The sequence below is a fragment of the Oncorhynchus tshawytscha genome, unplaced genomic scaffold (assembly GCF_018296145.1).
Source record: "Oncorhynchus tshawytscha isolate Ot180627B unplaced genomic scaffold, Otsh_v2.0 Un_contig_13882_pilon_pilon, whole genome shotgun sequence".
Lineage (NCBI taxonomy): Eukaryota > Metazoa > Chordata > Actinopteri > Salmoniformes > Salmonidae > Oncorhynchus > Oncorhynchus tshawytscha.
The window spans coordinates 144,002-165,000 of record NW_024609678.1 but is presented as its reverse complement, the minus strand read 5'-3'; the positions used below and the strand labels follow the sequence as shown (position 1 = coordinate 165,000).

Sequence of the window (20,999 nt, the reverse complement as noted above, 5' to 3'; positions counted from 1 at the left end):
AAGCCACTCTTGTAAATGGTGCATCCTATTGGCATGTTATTCCTATAACACCCACAGCACCCTGTAGCCTGCAGCCTGTTTCCTTTCTTCACTTAGCAGAGTGGACCAGGACACCGACCCCAGTGACACATCCAAAAGCATGACTAGCCATACACATGGCCAAAGCTCATTACCCAGCATGCAAGGCTGAGTGTGGAGTGAAGCTCTTCATCGCAGGTCAGGAACCCTTTCACTGGGGGGGGACATAGTGAATAATGCATGGAGGTGAGTAGGGAGCCTGATGAAAGGACACTGTATGAGCTGATGAACATGAGAAAGAGCTTGACAACGGCCTCAAAGGGTTGTTGTTTTGTGAATAAAATGAATCATATTGGAATTACAAATGGCTGTGTGTTTTTAAGGGTGGTGGGTGTATGATACAGCCTAACCCTGTCTATGAGGTTTACTGTTTATAAACATTTTCCACACATGATTACAATTCTATTGATCGATCTATTAGGCAGAGCACGTAATGATACGCTAACAGAGCATTTGTAACCTGCATTTGTCATGACTGAGCACCACCACAGATCCAGAAATATTGTTGTTTTATAATGCAAGAAGACATGCCCTTATGAGAACCTGCTTCATTAGCTTAATTGTAGCCTGCAGTCTACACACACAGAGACACACACACACACAAAGTCCCCTAATCTGCAGTAATCAAAAATACATTTGTTATTGATTTGCTTAATGCCTTTTACATTGTGAATGTTTCATCTGGAGTAAATATGTCTGAAAATTCCACAATTACCTCGCTGTTTCTCAGGTTAATGAGTACAGCTCCCAGCCCGGTTGTACACAAGCAGAGTAGAAGGACACACTGAAACATTGGTCTCGTGCTCCTTTAAAAAAAATGGGATTCTGGTACTGCTGTCATGAAATCAAATGTGATGTACGTTTTCAGCCAGGTCACAGCCTATGTTGAACAGGGATGACTTGAGACTTTTTTTCTTTTCAAATTAAAACAGGACAAAAAAGAGCAACATGAGAACTCATATCACACAACATCAGAACTCATATCACAACATCAGAACTCATATCACACAACATGAGAACTCATAGGGATGAACTCATATCACACAACATGAGACTTTTTCATATCACAACATCAGAACTTTCACACAACATGAGAACTCAAACACAACATGAGAACTCAAACAACATCAGAACTCATATCACACAACATGAGAACTCATATCACACAACATGAGAACTCAACACAACATGAGAACTCATATCACACAACATCAGAACTCATATCACAACATCAGAACTCATATCACACAACATGAGAACTCATATCACAACATCAGAACTCATATCACACAACATGAGAACTCATATCACAACATCAGAACTCATATCACACAACATCAGAACTCATATCACAACACGAGAACTCATATCACACAACATGAGAACTCATATCACAACATCTGAACTCATATTACAATGCCACTTGAGAGGGTTCAACATAAGTTTAGTCTAATTCTGCAGAAATTCAATGTTAGTTATATGAATACAACAGACTAGATCTTGGTCTCAGGATAGCAGGTAGCCATCCCACCTCTGCTCATTTTCATACAGAGTTGTAGCATCTGTCCACATTCCACAATAAACCTTGTAGCCTATTGCTGTAGTCATAATGAATCAAAACCTCCTTACCAGATATTTTTAAGAGCCATATATGATCACAATTTATGTTTTTACAACTGTTTTTGCTACTGAATGAAGCATACTTTTATCCCATTTAGTTAATAACAGACAGATCATTTAAAATGACTGTGTATGTGCACAACCGCGACCCCTAACGTCAGATATCTGAATCTGCCAATGACAAAAAAAACAACCGACAATCTTCGATTTCATTGGCCATTGCCTTTCTCACCGGGGCCTCTCATTGGTTCGTCAGATCTCCACCCTCTCGTACTGTCTCGCGGTGTCAGAGTGCTAGCAGTGAGAGGCAGATGCGCGATTGTGTGTCCACATTAAATGTTGCGCGAAGGTAAGGCATACAGCCTCTTGTGAAAAGGAACATTCAGAGAGAAGCCAGCTATCTAAGTAATTGATTTCAGAATCCCTGGATATTCAGCACTATAACTGAACAGGACATTTATTGAGCTTTTGTCGCAGGTAAGTCACACGTCTTTCAGCATTCTCTAATGTTTATTATTGCCCATGTAATGCTAACGTCTGTTTGCAATAATTTTCCATTCTCCACATACACAGCCAGCTGCTAGTTAGGACAACCGTCATATGTAGTGCCTTGTTCAGACAGTATAGCGACGGAAATTGCTCGTTTTGCCGTACTAGCTTGTTTGCTAGCTAAGTAGCTAGCTATCATTGTATTTGATAGGATGCATGGAAGTTACATTTACACGTTAGCCTGCCAGCTAGCTAACGTTACAGTAGTGGACCAGCCAGCAATGTTTTAAGACATCAGCTGGCAGCTACGTTAGCTTCTTGTAGACACACTCGTACAGCCACAGCGGGTAACGTTAGCTAGCTAACTAGCTATATGTTTTGCAAGTTGCACAAAAACACTAACTAGGTATGTTGGTCAGTGTAAAGGGATAAAGAAAATAAGGAAAGCCACATTTGGGTACCTTAGCAGTGTTCATGCCCTCTTGACATTCTAGCAAGCTCCTGCTACGTGGCCAGTCTCTCATGCGTTCAACTCTGAACTTCTGAGTTTAGGCGAGTAAACTATTTCTAACTACCAGATGGTACAACATTAACACTTGAGTTAACCTGTCTGTACAACCCAACCACAATCAAAGTAGATTCCACCCTCCTCAGTCCAGTTTTAGAGTTTGGCTATGCTACCATAGTATAAAACTAGTCTGATTCATCTATGGGTGTTTTCAGTCATCTTTAAAGCGAACCCTGGGGATTAAAAAAAAAATCAAAATAACTCAGTTCTCTTTGTGTTCACACTGCCCTTGCATTTGAATGAGGACTCAACTATTTTGCCAGTTCACTTCACCTATTTTGTGGTTTGAGTCACAGTGCTATGTTTAGAATGGACCCAAGATATGTTTCAAATATTCATTCAATGCACTCTGAGTTTTTACAAATGTCAGGAAAGCCATTCAATCAGAATGTGTTATTGGACAGCTAGATATACCTACTTACGTTGTTGGAAGCTAATAGATTGCATTTAGTTAAAAGATGAGATAAGCATTTTAATCAGAAGATACCATAATATTTACATGTTAATCCTAACAGAATAAATGGCAGAAGAATAACTGCAGATTAAATAATGCTGTCGTGGTAAATTGTAAACCTAATGTTGGGTACTGCCCCTTTTGAGAGCTAGAAAAAATGTTGTACCCTAGTTTGTGATTCTCACCAAATACAGTATATTATCTCCTCACACTATTCAAACCCCACAATCGAATAAACAAGTCTATGAAGCTCTCTTAGCCTATAGATCACATATTGCAAAAAATTATCTGAACTAAACTCCACAATTTTTTGGGGCATTTCTGTGCATTCTTGACAATCTCTAATCAATATCCAAAACGGCACATTTTTCCCACAAACCTGCACATCTCTCTTTTTTGGCACTTAATGTGAGGGGTTATGTCTGGGAAAACGGTGGCGCTGGAATAACGACATGTAAACCTGGGGATATTTTTGTTCACATTACTCCCCAAAAGTGAAGGAACAGAGTTCAGACCACCTCTCAAGATGGTTTCACTTCGCGTCGAGGGCTCTTTTGAGGGGTCTGAGTTCCTTTGGAATGTTCACACTGTACAATTTTTTTTTTGCAAACTGCATTGAGTTCTCCAAAGTCGTCTGAAAGGGACCAAGTGTGAAAACAGCCTAAAACAGGGGTGTCAAACTTATTTTGCCCCGAGGGCTGTATGTTTGGCTCCCCTGATCTTTAAAAAATACACTACTTTTCAGAAATAAAAAAGTGTCTCACACCCCAGTCAGTTCTATTCTATCCAGCCTCTTCACCAATTAACAGAGGTTCATCCAGCTTCATTTTGTTCTGTCAAACTGTTTCTGCAGTCTTAAATACAGTTACTTTTTGGGGCTTTTGTGTGCACTGGCTCAGCCCACTTGGCTGTTGTGTGTCTGCATCTCTCTGGTCTGAGAAGCAGTCTTTGCTCTGTGCGCTCTAGCAAACCTAATGCCTTCAGAAAAACATAATTTGACTTTTTCCAACCTTTTTTGTTGTTGTTGTTACAACCTGAATTTTAAATGTATTAAATTGAGATTGTCACTATTTTTCCACCATTTATATAGATAGATGTAGATACATATATATATATATATATATATATATATATATATATATATATATATATATATATAGATACATATGATATATATATATATATATATATATATATCACACACAAAATAAAAAGCTGGAATGTCTTTAGTCAAGTATTCAACCTGTTTCTTATGGCAAGCTTAAATAACTTCAGGAGTAAGAATTTGATTAACAAGTCACATACGTTTGCATGGACTCACTCTGTGTGTAATAATAGCGTTTAACATTTATTTTATAATGACTACCTCATCTCTGTACCCCACACATACAATTATCTGTAAGGTCCCTCAGGTCGGCAGTGAATTTCAAACACAGATTCAACCACAAAGACCAGGGAGGTTTTCAATGCCTCACAAAGAAGGGCACCTATTGGTAGATGGGTAATACAAAAAAGCAAGCAGACATTGAATATCCCTTTGAGCCTGGTGAAGTTAATAATTACGCTTTGGAGGGTGTATCAATACAGTCAGTCACTACGAAGATCCAGACGCCCGTCCAAACTCAGTTGCTGGAAAGGAAGGAAACCACTCGGGATAGCACAATGAGGCCCATTGTGACTTTTTAAAGGGGTTACAGAGTTTAATGGCTGTGACAGGAGAACTGAGGATGGATCAACAACATTCTAGTTACTCCACAATACTAACCTAAATGACAGAGGGAAAAGAAGGAAGTCTGTATAGAATATAAATATTCCAAAACATGCATCCGGGTTCCAATAATGCCCTAAAGTAAAACTCTCAAATGTGGCAAAGAAATGAACTTTTTCCCTCTACAAGGCATTATGTTTGTAACAAATCCATCACATCACTGAGTACCACTTCATATTTTCAAGCATGGTAGTGGCTGCATCATGTTATGGGTATGATATTAATCGACAAGAACTAGGGAGTTGTTTTAGGATAAATAGAAACAGAATAGAGCTAAGCAGAGGCAAAATCCTAGAGTAAACCCTTGTTCAGTCTGCTTTCCGACACTTGGAGACAAATTCACCTTTCAGAAGGACAATAACCTGAAACGCAAGGCCAAATATACACTGGAGTTGCTTTCCAAGATGACATTAAATGTTCCTGAGTGGCCTAGTTACAGTTTTGACTTAACATCTGCATGAAAATGTATGGCAGACTTAAAAATGGCTGTCTAGAAATAATCAACAATCAACTTGATAGAGCTTAAATCATTAAAAATAAATAATACTATGGCAATATTGTTCAATCCAGGTTTGGAAAGCTCTTAAAATTACCCAGAAAGACTCACAGCTGTAATCGCTGCCAAAGGTGATTCTAACTCCGGTTGTTGAACACTTGTGTTATATATGTTTGTGAATACGTTCTTTAGGCACTGTATATGCCAAAAAAGCCTCCATGGTTTGGCCTTGGCAGTGTGCACTTTTGTCAGAGTCAGCGACTGTGATTTGTAGTTTACGTGTCCTTCCAAACCCATTTCAAAGTCCTCTCTTCAATGAGTGTCCTTCATCAGCACATTTTGTCATACTTTCTTGAATTATTCTTTCTGTGATTGAAGTGCAGAGTTAGCTGATGCTCAAAGGAATGGTGGATCAGTTGCTATTCAGACTTCCGAAAGAGACTCATCAGTGGAAATGCCTTTTTATTCATAAGCACCTTTGAAAAGACCTGGGGACTACATCTTTTCTAGAAATGTGATGCATAATGGGCTCATTGGGTTTAGAGTTTAATTTGAGATTTCTGCTGCAGCCAATGTTCCCTTTAAGCTGTGCGAGCACACACAGTAGCCCCGAGACGCGCAGCTCCCTGGGACTGCAGTGCAGAAATATCAGCCTGCAGAGAGTAGCTTGAGATTAAACTTTACTCAACTTTCTAGAGCAGTGGTCACCAACCGGTCGATCGATTGGTCAATCTCCAAGGCATTCCAAGTCGACCTTCAAACATTTCTGTAAAAACCCCAATGATAAATCCTTGTTCCTATTTTTTATTTGTTTCCTGCTTTTGGCGGTAGGTGCACCCGGGTAGGAGAAATGTTGCCATTTTGAACCATTTCATGTGTCTGAAGGTACAAACTCTCCCTTCCCGGCGGGCCCAGAGAGCAAATCAAGTGCACTAAAGGCCTACCGCTGTCCAATCAGTTGGCTCAGACCTACCGCTGTCCAATCAGTTGGCTCAGATGATCGTGTCTGCAGTAACGTTGCAGGCATTATAGAAAGCTGAAGCAAAGTTGGTACTGTGAGATTTCAAAATGTTTAAAACCATGAGAGAGACTCAAGGAGTACAGCAAAGAGATGCTGTTTTTATGACTGAGTTCATGTTTCAGTTCTTACTCAGCAATGTCAACATTTTGTATTCAACACTTTTATAAGCCATAAAATGTGTGTTCTTCCTATTTCCACTCAGCGCTACAACAAGCAGTGCAGCAGTAATGAACGAGCAGGAAAGTGTATCGATAGGCTTGTGTTATTTGGGTCTTTTAATATCAAGGATAATGTGATTTTCTCTTCATAGGAGTAACAACATGAACTTTGCATGAAGTAGAAATAATGCAGTGTGACTGGAGTTTAGCCATCAGCTGGAAGACGGTGTTTCCTTTTGGTCAGTGTAGGAAAGGGGAAGTGGAGGGGTGTTGAGAGGCGGACCCTCAGTCTGCTGCTCTCGCCCTCCGCTGTGAATGACCATCAGATGCAGGCACCATCAGCAAACTATTTAAATGTTTGCTCACTCAGCTGTGCTTCACAAGTAATGTGTGATCGAACTCTGAATTCGGGGTTCGAATCCTGAATGCTGATTGGCTGACAGCCGTGGTATATCAGACCATATACCATGGGTATGACTTTTTTTTTTTTTACTGCTCTAATTCCATTGGTAACCAGTTTATACTAGCAATACGGCATCTGAGGTTTTTGTGGTATATGTCCAATATACCACGGCTAAGGGCTGTCTGCAGGCACTCTGCGTTGCGTCATGCGTAAGAACAGCCCTTAGCCGTGGTATATTGGCCATATACATTTGAAATCAGAAGTTTACATACAACCTTGGCCAAATACATTTAAATTCAGTTTTTCACAATTCCTGACATTTTAATCCTAGTAAAGACTCCCTGTTTTTAGGTCAGTTAGGATCACCACTAAGAATGCGAAATGTCAGAATAATAGTAGAGTGATTTATTTAAAATGTATTTCATCACATTCTCAGTGGGTCAGAAGTTTACATATACTCAATTAGTATTTGGTAGCATTGTTTAACTTGGGTCAAATGTATCGGGTGGCCTTCCACAAGCGTCCCACAATAAGTTGGGTGTATTTTGACCCAATCCTCCTGACAGAGCTGGTGTAACTGAGTCAGATTTGTAGGCCTCCTTGTTCGGACACACCTTTTCAGTTCTCCCCACACATTTTCTATGGGATTGAGGTCAGCGCTTTGTGATGGCCGCTCCAATACCTTGACTTGGTTGTCCTTAAGCCATTTTTCCCCAACTTTGGAAGTCTGCTTTGGGTCGTTGTCCATTTGGAAGACCCATTTGCGACCAAGCTTTCACTTCCTGACTGATGTTGCTTTAATATATCCACCTCATCTTCCACCCCATGATGCCATCTATTTTGTGAAGTGCACCAGTCCCTCCTCCAGCAAAGCACCCCCCACAACATGATGCTGCCACCCCGTGCTTCACAGTTGGGATGGTCACTATGGCCAAACAGTTCTGTTTTTGTTTGAGCAGACCAGAGGAAATTTCTCCAAAAGTACGACCTTTGTCCCCATGTGCAGTTGCAAACCGTAGTCTGTTTTTTTTTGTGGAGGTTTTGGAGCAGTGGCTTCTTCCTTGCTGAGCGGCCTTTCAGGTTATGTGGATATAGGACTCGTTTTACTGTGGATATAGAATATTTTGTACCTGTTTCCTCCAGCATCTTCACAAGGTCCTTTGCTGCTGTTCTTGGATTGATTTGCACTTTTCGCAGCAAAGTACGTTCATACCTAGGAGACAGAACGCGTCTCCTTCCTGAGTGGTATGAAAGCTGCGTGGTCCCATGGTGTTTATACAAGCGTACTATTGTTGGTACCTTCAGCCGTTTGGAAATTACTCCCAAGGATGAACCAGACTCGTGGAGTTCTACAATTATTTTTCTGAAGTCTCAGCTGATTTCTTTAGATTTTCCCATGATGTCAAGCAAAGAGGCACTGAATTTGAAGGTAGGCCTTGAAATACTTCCACAGGTACACCTCCAATAGGCTATTTGATATCATTTGAGTCAATCAGAAGCTTCTAAAGCCATGACATCATTTCCTGGAATTTTCCTAGCTGTTTAAAGGAACAGTCAACTTAGTGTATCTGATCTTCTGACCCACTGGAATTGTGATACAGTGAATTATAAGTGAAATAAACTGTCTGTAAACAATTGTTTGAAAAATGGCTTGTCATGCACAAAGTAGATATCCTACCCTACTTGCCAAAACTACAGTTTGTTAACAAGAAATTTGTGGAGTGGTTGAAAAAACGAGTTTTAATGACTCCAACCTAAATGAATGTAAACTGTCGACTGTGCCACACCACCTTGTGCCTTATTGCTTGAATATAATAGTCTCCAACAACAATGCATTGGCAGCAAAGACAGTATGCATTGATAATGGGCCTATACTTTACTGCACAAACCTCATTGCTACAGTGCTGTTTTTAATTGGTTATTAATGTTGCTTATGCTTACGTCTAAGTCATGTTAATAAATCTAAGCGGTAGATCTCAGCTTGCACTTTGACTCTGTGATCTTGACTCAGAAAAGTTGGTGACCATTGTTCTAGAGTTTTCCCTGTTAACGCTATCAACGTTTCCCTTTACTATGGCAATTGTGATCGACTCAACACAATGTTAGCCACTTTCAATGCAACACTTCCCAAAACAAAATACTTTTGCTGTCGGCAGAACGCATCGGAGTAGGATTCTATTGCATTGACATGCACTACTCAACCTGTACTCTACACATACCTGTGCTGCAGTAGGCCTATATGCAAATAGACTGTTGCCATATATGGATGTGTGCCATTTACTTTGAGCTGGACTATGTTTACAGCATGATCGGTCATGAGTAAATGCTTTTGTTTTGTACACATTTTGTTCATATCTTTTGCTAGTTAGTGAGTTAGCCAAGTTACAAATAATTTGTAGTCAGCAATGGGGAGTGATTGCTTCCTCCAAGAGCACAAAACGCATGCATTTCTAGACATCTTTGAAAAGAGAGTCAGCTAAAGAGCTTTTTGTTTTGTCTTAGGGGCAGTGCTGTATTTTGAGACAGGCATGAAGTAAGCTGAGCCAACAGGCAGAGGGTAACTGTTTGATTTTCTCTAATAATGGTATGGGAATAATAATGCATTTTATTTTGTAAAGTGGTTTCTTGCATCAAACAACATTTTCAGTCACCTTGGCCTCTGTTAAAACTAACTTAAAGTGGGTGCACCCTCAGTGTTAAGTCAACGGGCTGGAAGTTGCACTGAATTTGTACTATTTTTCAAGTTTGTGCTCAGCATACTTTACATTTTCTCCCAATGTTAAAGGCCTGACCTGTAGTCGAATTATTATTATTATTATTATTATTATTATTATTATTATTTATGTTGTTATTTCAGTCATGTTATTCAGACTACTTGAGAACTCGAATAGACCACGTAGGTGGTTAATGCCCCCAGTGTCTGAACAGATGTGAAAAGCAACATTAGCCAGAGCACTAGGCTACATGCGTGAGGAACCTAGGTTCTGTAGGCTAAATGGTGTGGGGCAATGCAGTGTTCAGGGAAATGTTGGCGTCTCTCATTTGCATGATGAACTAAATTAGTTCTGGGTTTGAACAAGCTTGTGTTATCTCAGCTTACCACCCCATTCTATTGGGAGCAGTTATCATCTTGGCTAAATTAATGAATGATAAGTTGGGCTGATTATCAGACTGTCAAAAAGTAAGCTAATTATTGTGTGTGAGGCTTTTGTATCAGTTGCTTTGCATTAGCCTAAAGAGAGACGGGACCGTCTAGCTTCCTGCCACAGATATACACATTTCTTCTGTTTTTCACCTTTTATTGTTTGAAGGAGTCTTGGTAGTCCTACTTCCTGTTCCGTTGCTTTGGAAAGCAACCCTCAACAATGAGCTGCTTTTATGAGCTTTGAAATATTCCAGCTGAAGAAATTTTTATTCAAGGAATGTTAACATTTCTGTGCCCTGAGGAGATGCCATTGTCTCTGGGGGTTTTGCCTGCCGCCCATCAAAGCAGAGTCCTAAAGCAGACTGAGTGGCTTTATGACACTTGTTTGGCTTTGTCCTGCCCTGTGGTGGTTTGCTGGGAGGTTATCAGAGGTGGGGTGTCTGGGGCCAGGCATACAGGCAGATGGCCACTCTGTGCTGCTCATACCCTACTGGAGCACACTAGGAAATCCTCTAATTGTCATGTCCTTTTGGGACGTGACTGTGAAGTGGCAGTGCTTGAACATCTCCCTTCCTGTTTTCTGGCTAAATTGCGTTTCAAGGACCCACGACCATGTTAACTCTTGCTCTTAACAAATTGTTTTGTACTAGCAGCAGTGGCCTGGTACTAGCAGCAGTGTAGCCTCATAATGATGGGCCTGGTACTAGCAGCAGTGTAGCCTCATAATGATGGGCCTGGTACTAGCAGCAGTGTAGCCTCATAATGATGGGCCTGGTACTAGCAGCAGTGTAGCCTCATAATGATGCAGCATGATGCAGCCCGCACACACATCAGCAACCCTGCTTTCAAGAGCGACAGTTTACAACCATTGAAACCAACCCCGTCCACGCATAATTAGCACTTAGCAGTATGTCTTGATAATCGCGAGTCTCACCTGCAGTGCCTTGATAAGATGCAGAACTTTCCCTCCCGTTCTCCTTTATTAACTTTTCCTAAAGCTTTGGGGAGTCTGCCAAGGCCCACCAAGTGCTTTGATTAAGAGGCATATGATATTTCAGTGGACTAATTATACTGGAAGGTGCGAGGGGAATTTTTAATAGGGAGTTTGGCTGAGAACAGGTCTCGAGCACAAAGGAAGCCGAAGTGAAATGGGAAGAAGTAATTTGGCCTTCACCGATTTTCAGATGAGGCCTTTTCCGCTGTCTTTTTGTTTTACTGCAGCACCTCTTAATGAGCGTCCGTAGGAGCCGTTCCATGTCATTTCAGCAAGCCATGACACCCACCATCTCAGACCATACAATTTATTTTCATCATGAGCACAAGCAAATGGCTCTCTACCCAAAGTTACAAAAAAAATGTTGTGATCCGTTCAATAAACATGAGACCAGTGACATTTTATAAAAGGGTGTGGCAGAAACAGTGGCGTCTAGTGGACAAAACCGGGTATTTTCACACTTTTAAGTAATGCAAGCGACTTCAATGGCCAATTTCTCAGAACAGGGAAAAACCACCAGGTTAACAGGGAATACATTACATAGTATGACGAAACAATACTCCAAGCCGTTGCTCCATATTACTTGTTAGACATGGGGAACTGATAATGGTTGTTTGGGGGAGGGCTTTTGATCATGTTGGATTTCTCATGACTTACAATAATTATGGTCCAAATTGGATGTTAGGTACTATATTTATTGAGTCCTATAAATTAAAAGGACCAATTTGGGTGTAATCAATTAGCTTAGTTTCTCAGACCAAATAATGTTTCAGGAATGCTAATCTTATTTCTAACTACAGGAACAATTTCAACATGACCTGTAGCCATCTTGAAAGGAGATTTTGAAAAAAATAGGAATACGACTCCTGGTAAGACTATTGTGGGCCTGTGCAGGCCTGGCCAACTAGCTGGGTCTCATTTGGTTGCCTCAGGACCTCTGTACTCTAAAATGTTGGGTCACTGGCCTGTTCTACGGCTGCCTTTTTTTTAATAGGCTCACTGTCAAGTAGACACTAATAGGTAGATTGATCATCTGCCCCAATGCTTCAGTCACTTGAGTCTGCTCATCGAGGGGTTTAGTCTCTGTACCGTGAGTGGAGCGTTAAGCCAGGCGCCCCATTGAGACTAATAATAGTGTAGTGCTGGAAGGCCCTGCCCTACTTTGGCTCCTAGCTGGACACTTCCTGGAGCCTGCAGCCCTCTGGTAAGTCACTCCGGTCATTTGGATGGCTGGGTTACTGGCTAACTAACATTGCTGTCAGCAAGACTGATAAAATGGATCATCCAACTGTGCTTCATTCAGCCATGCCATTAAAGTTCAACGCAGTTGTGGTAAAACAAACGTGCAAGTTTTCAGTACTTTCCAAGAACCAAAAGGAGCCATGAATATAAAGCGCTCTAATGGATTGGAGACATTTTGAGAGATCGATAAGACCTGAAAGCCAGCAAAGGTTTTACGGTGCCCTCGCAATCAATATGCTGCTTGTGTTGCTGGTTTGAAAAGGGCAACACAGACAAACACAGGGTTAACGCTGCCAAGTTTACCCTGTTCTTGAGGAGTGGATACATTTGAGGGGTTGGAATTTAGCGAGAGGCGAGATCTGTTTGCTGTGGATGGTTTCCGTAAGAGTTCCCCGGTCAGTTCATTTGTCGAGTCACAGTGGGGGTGTGACAATCCCTATTGATAGTTAATTTGATGCCGCTCCATGACACATGGCTCCAGTTTCCAATAGCTTGTAGAAGAGTAGTTAATAAATGCATGACTGATGCAGAAAAGACGAGGGGAAGTGTTTTTAAAGTGCTCATGATGTCTTCAGTGTGCTCTGTTTTTAACTGAAGCATTCCAACTGTGGAAATGACTCCCATGCCATGATTTCAAGTGTGCATGGATGACTCCCATGCCATGATTTCAAGTGTGCATGGATGACTCCCATGCCATGATTTCAAGTGTGCATGGATGACTCCCCATCTCGCCACTTCATTGTACAATGGTCTTTCTGTGGAGGCCCTTTTGCTTTAGGGCCACTTTGTCACCCCGGAATGACAGCAGAGCTTCTGGAAGCCAAGAGATGTCAGGAAGGGCTAGGCCGCTATTGTCTCATCTGAGAGAAAATACGGGCTTGAAAAACTAGACACTTTCACCCACAGACTTCTGTTTTCTGAGTGGTTTCTGAGTAATCAATGGGCATTCATATCACATTTTAATGTTGATTTAATGGGTGAATCATGCTGTTTAACATTTTTGAACAGTGCTTTTTTAACTGGGGCTGATCATGACATGGTGCAACATCGCATAGTCAGCTGATTCAGTGTGATAGTGACCATGCATCATTGAGTGCCTCATTAATTCAAACAGCTGTCCAATAATTTCTATATATTTTGTACTGAATGGTTCCTTTTTATTACTGTGCTGTATGTTGTCTTCCTAAATATTACCATGGAGTAGCCTAAATGTGGACATTGCTCATTTTGCTATCATCATGGGTCTTGGTGAAATACAAAGTATTACACAACTTTGTAAGACAGACTATTTCCTCTTTCGAACATCACTTGTTTTCCCTAATGCCATTTTTTTCTGACTGAGTACTGGCTCTTGGAAATGTGGTGTCACTGTTACCACTGCTGTCTGTAGGGGTAGGCTCATTGACCCCCTCGCTGGGGCCCCTCAGGGCACCGTTGACCATGGCCCAGTTCATTCCTAAACCAGACAGCACTAATGCTCTCCAACCCGGGGTGCTCTAATCCTCAGATGCCCCCCTTCCCCGGCAGCCCCAGCAGCCACATCAACAAAGAGCTGGCTTCAGCACCCCGGCACCAAGACCAACAGAGCTGGAGCTGTATTCCCATCCTATTATTCACTGTACTCTCATTATGGCCAGTAGTGAATGGAGGGGGCTTTTAGAAAAATGTGTTTGTGCTGCCTTCGGGGGCCAGACTTCCTGGTCGATGCCAGTGCAATAGCCTGAATGTCCAGACAGGCTCACAGGGACTAAGGTGGGGGTGCTCTCTCTGAGGATTGGTAATATCTGGTTGGCTGCTGCTGAGCCAATGGAAAGCTTGCCGCTCTCCCTGTTGTCCTGTGGTCTGCTATGACAGTCACTGGCATGAGGAGTAGTGGCTATGGACACATGCCCACACAGACACACACTGTGGTGTTGGCCGGTGGAGTCACACTGCTGCCTTGGTCCTCTCAGGCACTGGCACCGTCTGTTTAGGAGTCCATGGAGCCCATTCAGCTGAATGTATAGAGGGGTGTTCCGCAGTGTCAAGAGGTCCATATGACCCTCATGTCATACTAAATGGCCGAGGGCCTTTTACTTTGTTTTCACTCTGTTTTGATCTCCATTTTCTGTCTTTCAGTTGTTCAAACAATGATAGGAGAATGGATTGGAGCGTAGAACGGTTGTTGACATTAAAAGTGGAAAACCATGTTTGTCTTGCCTGTTCTTGGTATTGTTGCTGTTTTGACAACAGCCAATGGGAGGAGTACAGTGCATTGGGAAAGTATTCAGACCCCTTGACGTTTTCCACATTTTGTTACGTTTCCAGCCCTGTTCTGGAATTGGTGAGAAATATATAATTTAAACAATCTATGTACAATACCCCATAATGATAAAGTGAAAACCAGGTTTGCTGGTGTATTAAAAATAGAAATAGGACACACAAATACCTTTTTAAGTATTCAGACCCTTTGATATGAAACTCAAAATTGAGCTCTGGTACATCCTGTTTACATTGATAATCCTTGATGTATCTGCAACTTGATTTGAGTCCACCTGTGGTAAATTCAATTGATTGGACATGATTTGGAAAGGCACACACCTGTCTATATAAGGTCCAACAGTTGACAGTGCATGTCAGAGCAAAAACCAAGCCATGTGGTCGAAGGAATTGTCCATAGAACTCTGAGACAGGATTGTGTTGAGGGACAGGAAGTTTGGAACCACCAAGACAATTCCTAGTGTCTGGACAAACTGAGCAATCAGGGGACAAGGGCCTTGGTCAGGGAGGTGACCAAGAACCTGATGGTCACTCTGACAGAGCTCCAGAGTTCCTCTGTGGAGATGGGACAACCTTCCAGAAGGATGACCATCTCTGCAGCACTCCACCAATCACGCCTTTATGGTAGAGTGGCTAGACGGAAGCCACTCATCACTAAAAGGCACATGACAGCCCGTTTTGGGTTTGCCAAAAGGGACCTAAAAGACTCGCATACCAGGAGAAACAAGATTCTCTGGTCTGATGAAACCAAGATGGAACTCTTTGGCCTGAATTGCAAGCATCACATCTGGAGGAAACCTGGCACCATTCATCCGGTGAAGCATGGTGGTGGCAGCCTCATGCTGTAGGGATGTTTTTCCGCGGCAAGGACTGGGAGATAAATCAGGATCAAGGGAAAGATTAACTTGGCAAAGTATAGAGATCCTTGATGAAAATCTGTTCCGGAGTGCTCAGGACCTCAGACCGGGGCAAAGGTTCACCTTCCAACAGGACACCGACCTCAAGCACACAGACGAGTCTCAATGTTCTTCAGTGCCTCAGCCATAGCCCGAACTTGAACCCGCTCAAACATGTCTGGAGAGACCTGAAAATAGCTGTGCAGAGACGCGCCCCATCCAACCTGACAGAGCTTGAGAGGATCTGCAGAGTAGAATGGGAGACACTCCCCTGATACAGGTGTGTCAAGCTTGTAGCATCATACCCAAGAAGAAACGAGGCTGTAATCACTGCCAAATGTGCTTTAACAAAGTACTGAGTAAAGGGTCTGCATAGTGTTTTTAATACATTTGAAAAAATGTCTAACCATATTTTGCTTTGTAATTATGGGGTAGTGTGTGTGTGTGTGTGTGTGTGTGTGTGTGTGTGTGTGTGTGTGTATATTGAGGAATGTTTTTTTAATCCATTTTAGAATAAGGCTGTGTGGGAGAGGAGTAGGTCTAGACAACAGCCAATGAGAGGAGTAGGTCTAGACAACAGCCAATGAGAGGAGGTCTAGGCCAATCTAGACAACAGCCAATGAGAGGAGTAGGTCTAGACAGCAGCCAATGAGAGGAGTAGGTCTAGACAACAGCCAATGAGAGGAGTAGGTCTAGACCTACACATGTTCCATCACTCTCTATTCATGCTCAGATTGAAATCATACCTGGACAAGCCAGCGCAGAAAAGGAAAATCTTTCATTGTCGTTTGAAATCTTCTCCATGTCAATGTTGCCTGTTATCTTGTAAAATGACAACCATGTCAACAAGTGGATAAAGTAGGCCATCTAATGGCTACTGCTGTTAGCCTGTTCAGGGTTGAGGCGGGTGTCTGGAGAGGTCGTGCATGGTAGGGACGTGAGTGTTAAAACGTCAAAAATACCTAACCCATAACGTTTTTACCGTAGCATAGTCTGTGAACTATTGCTACCATGTACGACTGGGGAGGATCTCTCTCTATCGCTACCATGTACGACTGGGGAGGATCTCTCTCTATCGCTACCATGTACGACTGGGGAGGATCTCTCTCTATCGCTACCATGTACGACTGGGGAGGATCTGCCTCTATCGCTACCATGTACGACTGGGGAGGATCTCTCTCTATCGCTACCATGTACGACTGGGGAGGATCTCTCTCTATCGCTACCATGTACGACTGGGGAGGATCTCTCTCTATCGCTACCATGTACGACTGGGGAGGATCTCTCTCTATCGCTACCATGTACGACTGGGGAGGATCTCTCTCTATCGCTACCATGTACGACTGGGGAGGATCTCTCTATCGCTACCATGTACGACTGGGGAGGATCTCTCTCTATCGCTACCATGTACGACTGGGGAGGATCTGCTCTCTATCGCTACCATGTACGACTGGGGAGGATCTCTCTCTATCGCTACCATGTACGACTGGGGAGGATCTCTCTCTATCGCTACCATGTACGACTGGGGAGGATCTCTCTCTATCGCTACCATGTACGACTGGGGAGGATCTCTCTCTATCGCTACCATGTACGACTGGGGAGGATCTCTCTCGCTACCATGTACGACTGGGGAGGATCTCTCTCTCACCCATGTACGACTGGGGAGGATCTCTCTCTATCGCTACCATGTACGACTGGGGAGGATCTCTCTCTATCGCTACCATGTACGACTGGGGAGGATCTCATTGATCTCTATCGCTACCATGTACGACTGGGGAGGATCTCTCTCTATCGCTACCATGTACGACTGGGGAGGATCTCTCTCTATCGCTACCATGTACGACTGGGGAGGATCTCTCTCTATCGCTACCATGTACGACTGGGGAGGATCTCTCTCTATCGCTACCATGTACGACTGGGGAGGATCTCTCTCTATCGCTACCATGTACGACTGGGGAGGATCTCTCTCTATCGCTACCATGTACGACTGGGGAGGATCTGCCGCTATCGCTACCATGTACGACTGGGGAGGATCTGCCTCTATCGCTACCATGTACGACTGGGGAGGATCTGCCTCTATCGCTACCATGTACGACTGGGGAGGATCTCTCTATCGCTACCATGTACGACTGGGGAGGATCTCTCTCTATCGCTACCATGTACGACTGGGGAGGATCTCTCTCTATCGCTACCATGTACGACTGGGGAGGATCTCTCTCTATCGCTACCATGTACGACTGGGGAGGATCTCTCTCTATCGCTACCATGTACGACTGGGGAGGATCTCTATCGCTACCATGTACGACTGGGGAGGATCTCTCTATCGCTACCATGTACGACTGGGGAGGATCTCTCTATCGCTACCATGTACGACTGGGGAGGATCTCTATCGCTACCATGTACGACTGGGGAGGATCTCTCTCTATCGCTACCATGTACGACTGGGGAGGATCTCTCTCTATCGCTACCATGTACGACTGGGGAGGATCTCTCTCTATCGCTACCATGTACTGGGGAGGATCTCTCTCTATCGCTACCATGTACGACTGGGGAGGATCTGCCTCTATCGCTACCATGTACGACTGGGGAGGATCTGCCTCTATCGCTACCATGTACGACTGGGGAGGATCTCTCTCTATCGCTACCATGTACGACTGGGGAGGATCTGCCTCTATCGCTACAATGCAGTAGGGATGTGGCGGAGGGGGATTTATTTTTCTGTTTTTAGGGTGTCTTCCTTTCAGATTGTTAAGCATTACTTACTGTACCTCAATTCCACCTTGCAAAGTTTGCTGCATTTCCTTTCCATTTAACTTCTCAAGGTGTTACCATACAGGACTGCCTGTCGTCGCCTGCCTCTCTCTGCCATTTTTCCAACTGTTAACAATGCCGATGATTCAGGTTAGGATTAAGTTTAAAATCACATTTTGTGTCTCCTGAGTGGCACTGCGGTCTAAGACACTGCTAGAGGCATCACTACAGACTCGTGTTTTTCCATTTGTCACATCCCTAGTGCATGGTAGTGATAGCGACAGATCCTCCCCAGTCCTTTAGCTCACTTCCTGCCACCGGGAACTCCTGCCTCGACCTTTAGCACCCTCCAAGCAGCAGGTTGTCAGGGGCAATATATTAAAGATCTCCAGTCATCCAGAAACAACGTGGAAGAGTGCTTTTGCCTAAACCACATGAAGGCCATCCTCTCCTCAGCAGATATAGCCTTGTGATCCTCCACACACGGTCTATTAGCCTGTACGTGCCCATGTTAAATCCATAACGGAATGCTAAACATCCTGAGAAGCCATCACTGATTGTAAACATTGCTTAGTGTCTTGTGTTTTAATATCATTGGTTGAACTTTATTTGACGTGTAAGTTTTATTGACATATTAGCTCATCACTAAACTACTAATACTTTACATATGCAGACCATTGCTCAATATCAATAGTGTTAGGATAGTCATTAGTCATCAGAAGGTTGTGTTGGCATTATTTGCAGCGACTCCTTGATGTTTTAAGCGAGGAAAGCGCTTATGCAAATATGACCAGTGTCATGGGAAGGACAGCGGTAGGGCTTCATAAGTATGAATAACGACGCAATTATTTTTCATCCATTTGATAACACATGGAGCCAGTATAATAAAATGTCCCTGGGCAGCCATTTTCCCTCCACCGCCACGAGCACCACCCACTCCTCCTACCGTAGAGTCTGAAATGATGCCTCGTTAAATAGTTCTAATAGCTGCCTTTACAAGCCAGTGCCTGGATACAAACTGGCGGTCTGACTTCTTCCTCTCCCAGGATAAAATGATTTCCCTCCCTGGATGCCTCAAGCCACACTCACACATGATTGGGCTTGCAAATGAATGTTTTCCCCTTTGGACAGATAAGAGCAACCTTGGCCTTGGAGACCCGGTAAGTCTCCTCCATCATCAGCACTTTCTTTAGCTCTTCCATCGCGTCCTCCACAACGGCCCCTCCCTCAACAGCCTTTGAGGTGAGGGGTGTCCCCCAGACTGATGAAGCAGTCTTGAGAGCAGATTTATCATCTGATTTGATGCAGAGCACACAGAGGAATGGAACCGAACCAATCAGCTGGCCGCCTTTCCTTGTCTTTTTACATGGTGTGGAGATCGCACCTCCTGAAACGTAGTCTTTTTGGGGGGACTTAACTGAATGGTGGTGATCCACAATTGGCTATAGACGGGTTAGTTGACAACGTCAGGAAAACGATGTGCTTCAATGTGGCAGAAGTCAGTGTGTTGTGATTCTGGATGTGCAGATGGCTAGCAGCAATGAAGAGGGAGAGAAATACATCCTGGCATGTGAGGAATCGTAGGTGGCTTGTTTCAGCTAGTTTTATCTTGTGCTTGATGCAAGGTCTTGTGACATCAGTAAAAACACCTCAATGTCTGCTAATGCAAATTCACTAGCTAACCAACAGTTGTAACAATATATTTGAGAAGTGCTCATTGTGCAAATGTATTTGTTTTCTAAATATATTTGACATGTCAACAATCTAAGCCAGGGGCCTGTAAACCTTTTTCTAGCATGAGAGCTACTTCCTTTTTTTTGTCGTGAGTTAGTATTACTTATTTGTGTTATAGCTTCTCCTCTACACTGCAACTTGTCTTCAGGTCCTTGGTGTACACGATGTGTGTTTTCTGTCAATATTCCCGGTCAAATAATGGTTGATAAACAGTATTTGGCGTGACTTGTATTTTCCCATATGCTGTTTTCTGTATTTATTTATTTGACTCTACTACAATCATTCCCAGAGAAACAGCTAATTGATGTTCTGATAGGGCCGGGTTAGTATACTGCATTTGACCCACCAACACGTTTGGTTCCTACCATGTCAATAATTCCTCCCTGGTTTATTAATTTATTGTCAAACAGCAATGTATTCAAGGTGCTGCCCACTATATTCCAACTATAGATTTAGAATAATCATTATGTTTTCATGATTCCAACAGTTCACCAATTCACTAGGCCTATATTTTATGCCCATATCATGCTGCATGGCACAGTGTGGCATTGATAAGTGTGGAAAATGCTGAATCATTTTTGTTGTGTTGAACAGTATAAATGGAGAAAGACCCATTTTGAAATCACATAATTTGTCTTATCACGCTAAGGTTATGAACTACTGAAAAAGCATATTTAGAACTTTTATTATTGGAAAACATACAATACCGTCAGACATTTTGATAGACAAAAAAATCATATCTCCCAGCCATATGTTCTGAGTACATTTCAATGCTTAACACATTTTTAATTTGTCTAATTCCCCTTTAGTTGTCCATCTAGAATGAGAAATGTCAGTCTAGTGATTTTGTTTCTGCTCTTAGGCATACTGCTGCAGCACATGTCATAGTTTGCAAAACAATGGACTCCCAATTTAATCAAATA

At 42.8% G+C, this 20,999-nt stretch overlaps 1 protein-coding gene across 1 annotated transcript in view; it reads left to right on the top strand.

The window, feature by feature from the left end:
• Positions 1–1,989: 1,989 nt before the first annotated feature.
• LOC112264250 (D-glucuronyl C5-epimerase B-like) overlaps positions 1,990–20,999 on the top strand; it is an 82,637-nt gene continuing 63,627 nt past the window's right edge. Inside the window, 1 exon segment of the mRNA XM_042316888.1 lies at positions 1,990–2,175. The gene's annotated coding sequence lies outside the window, so the exon portion shown is untranslated.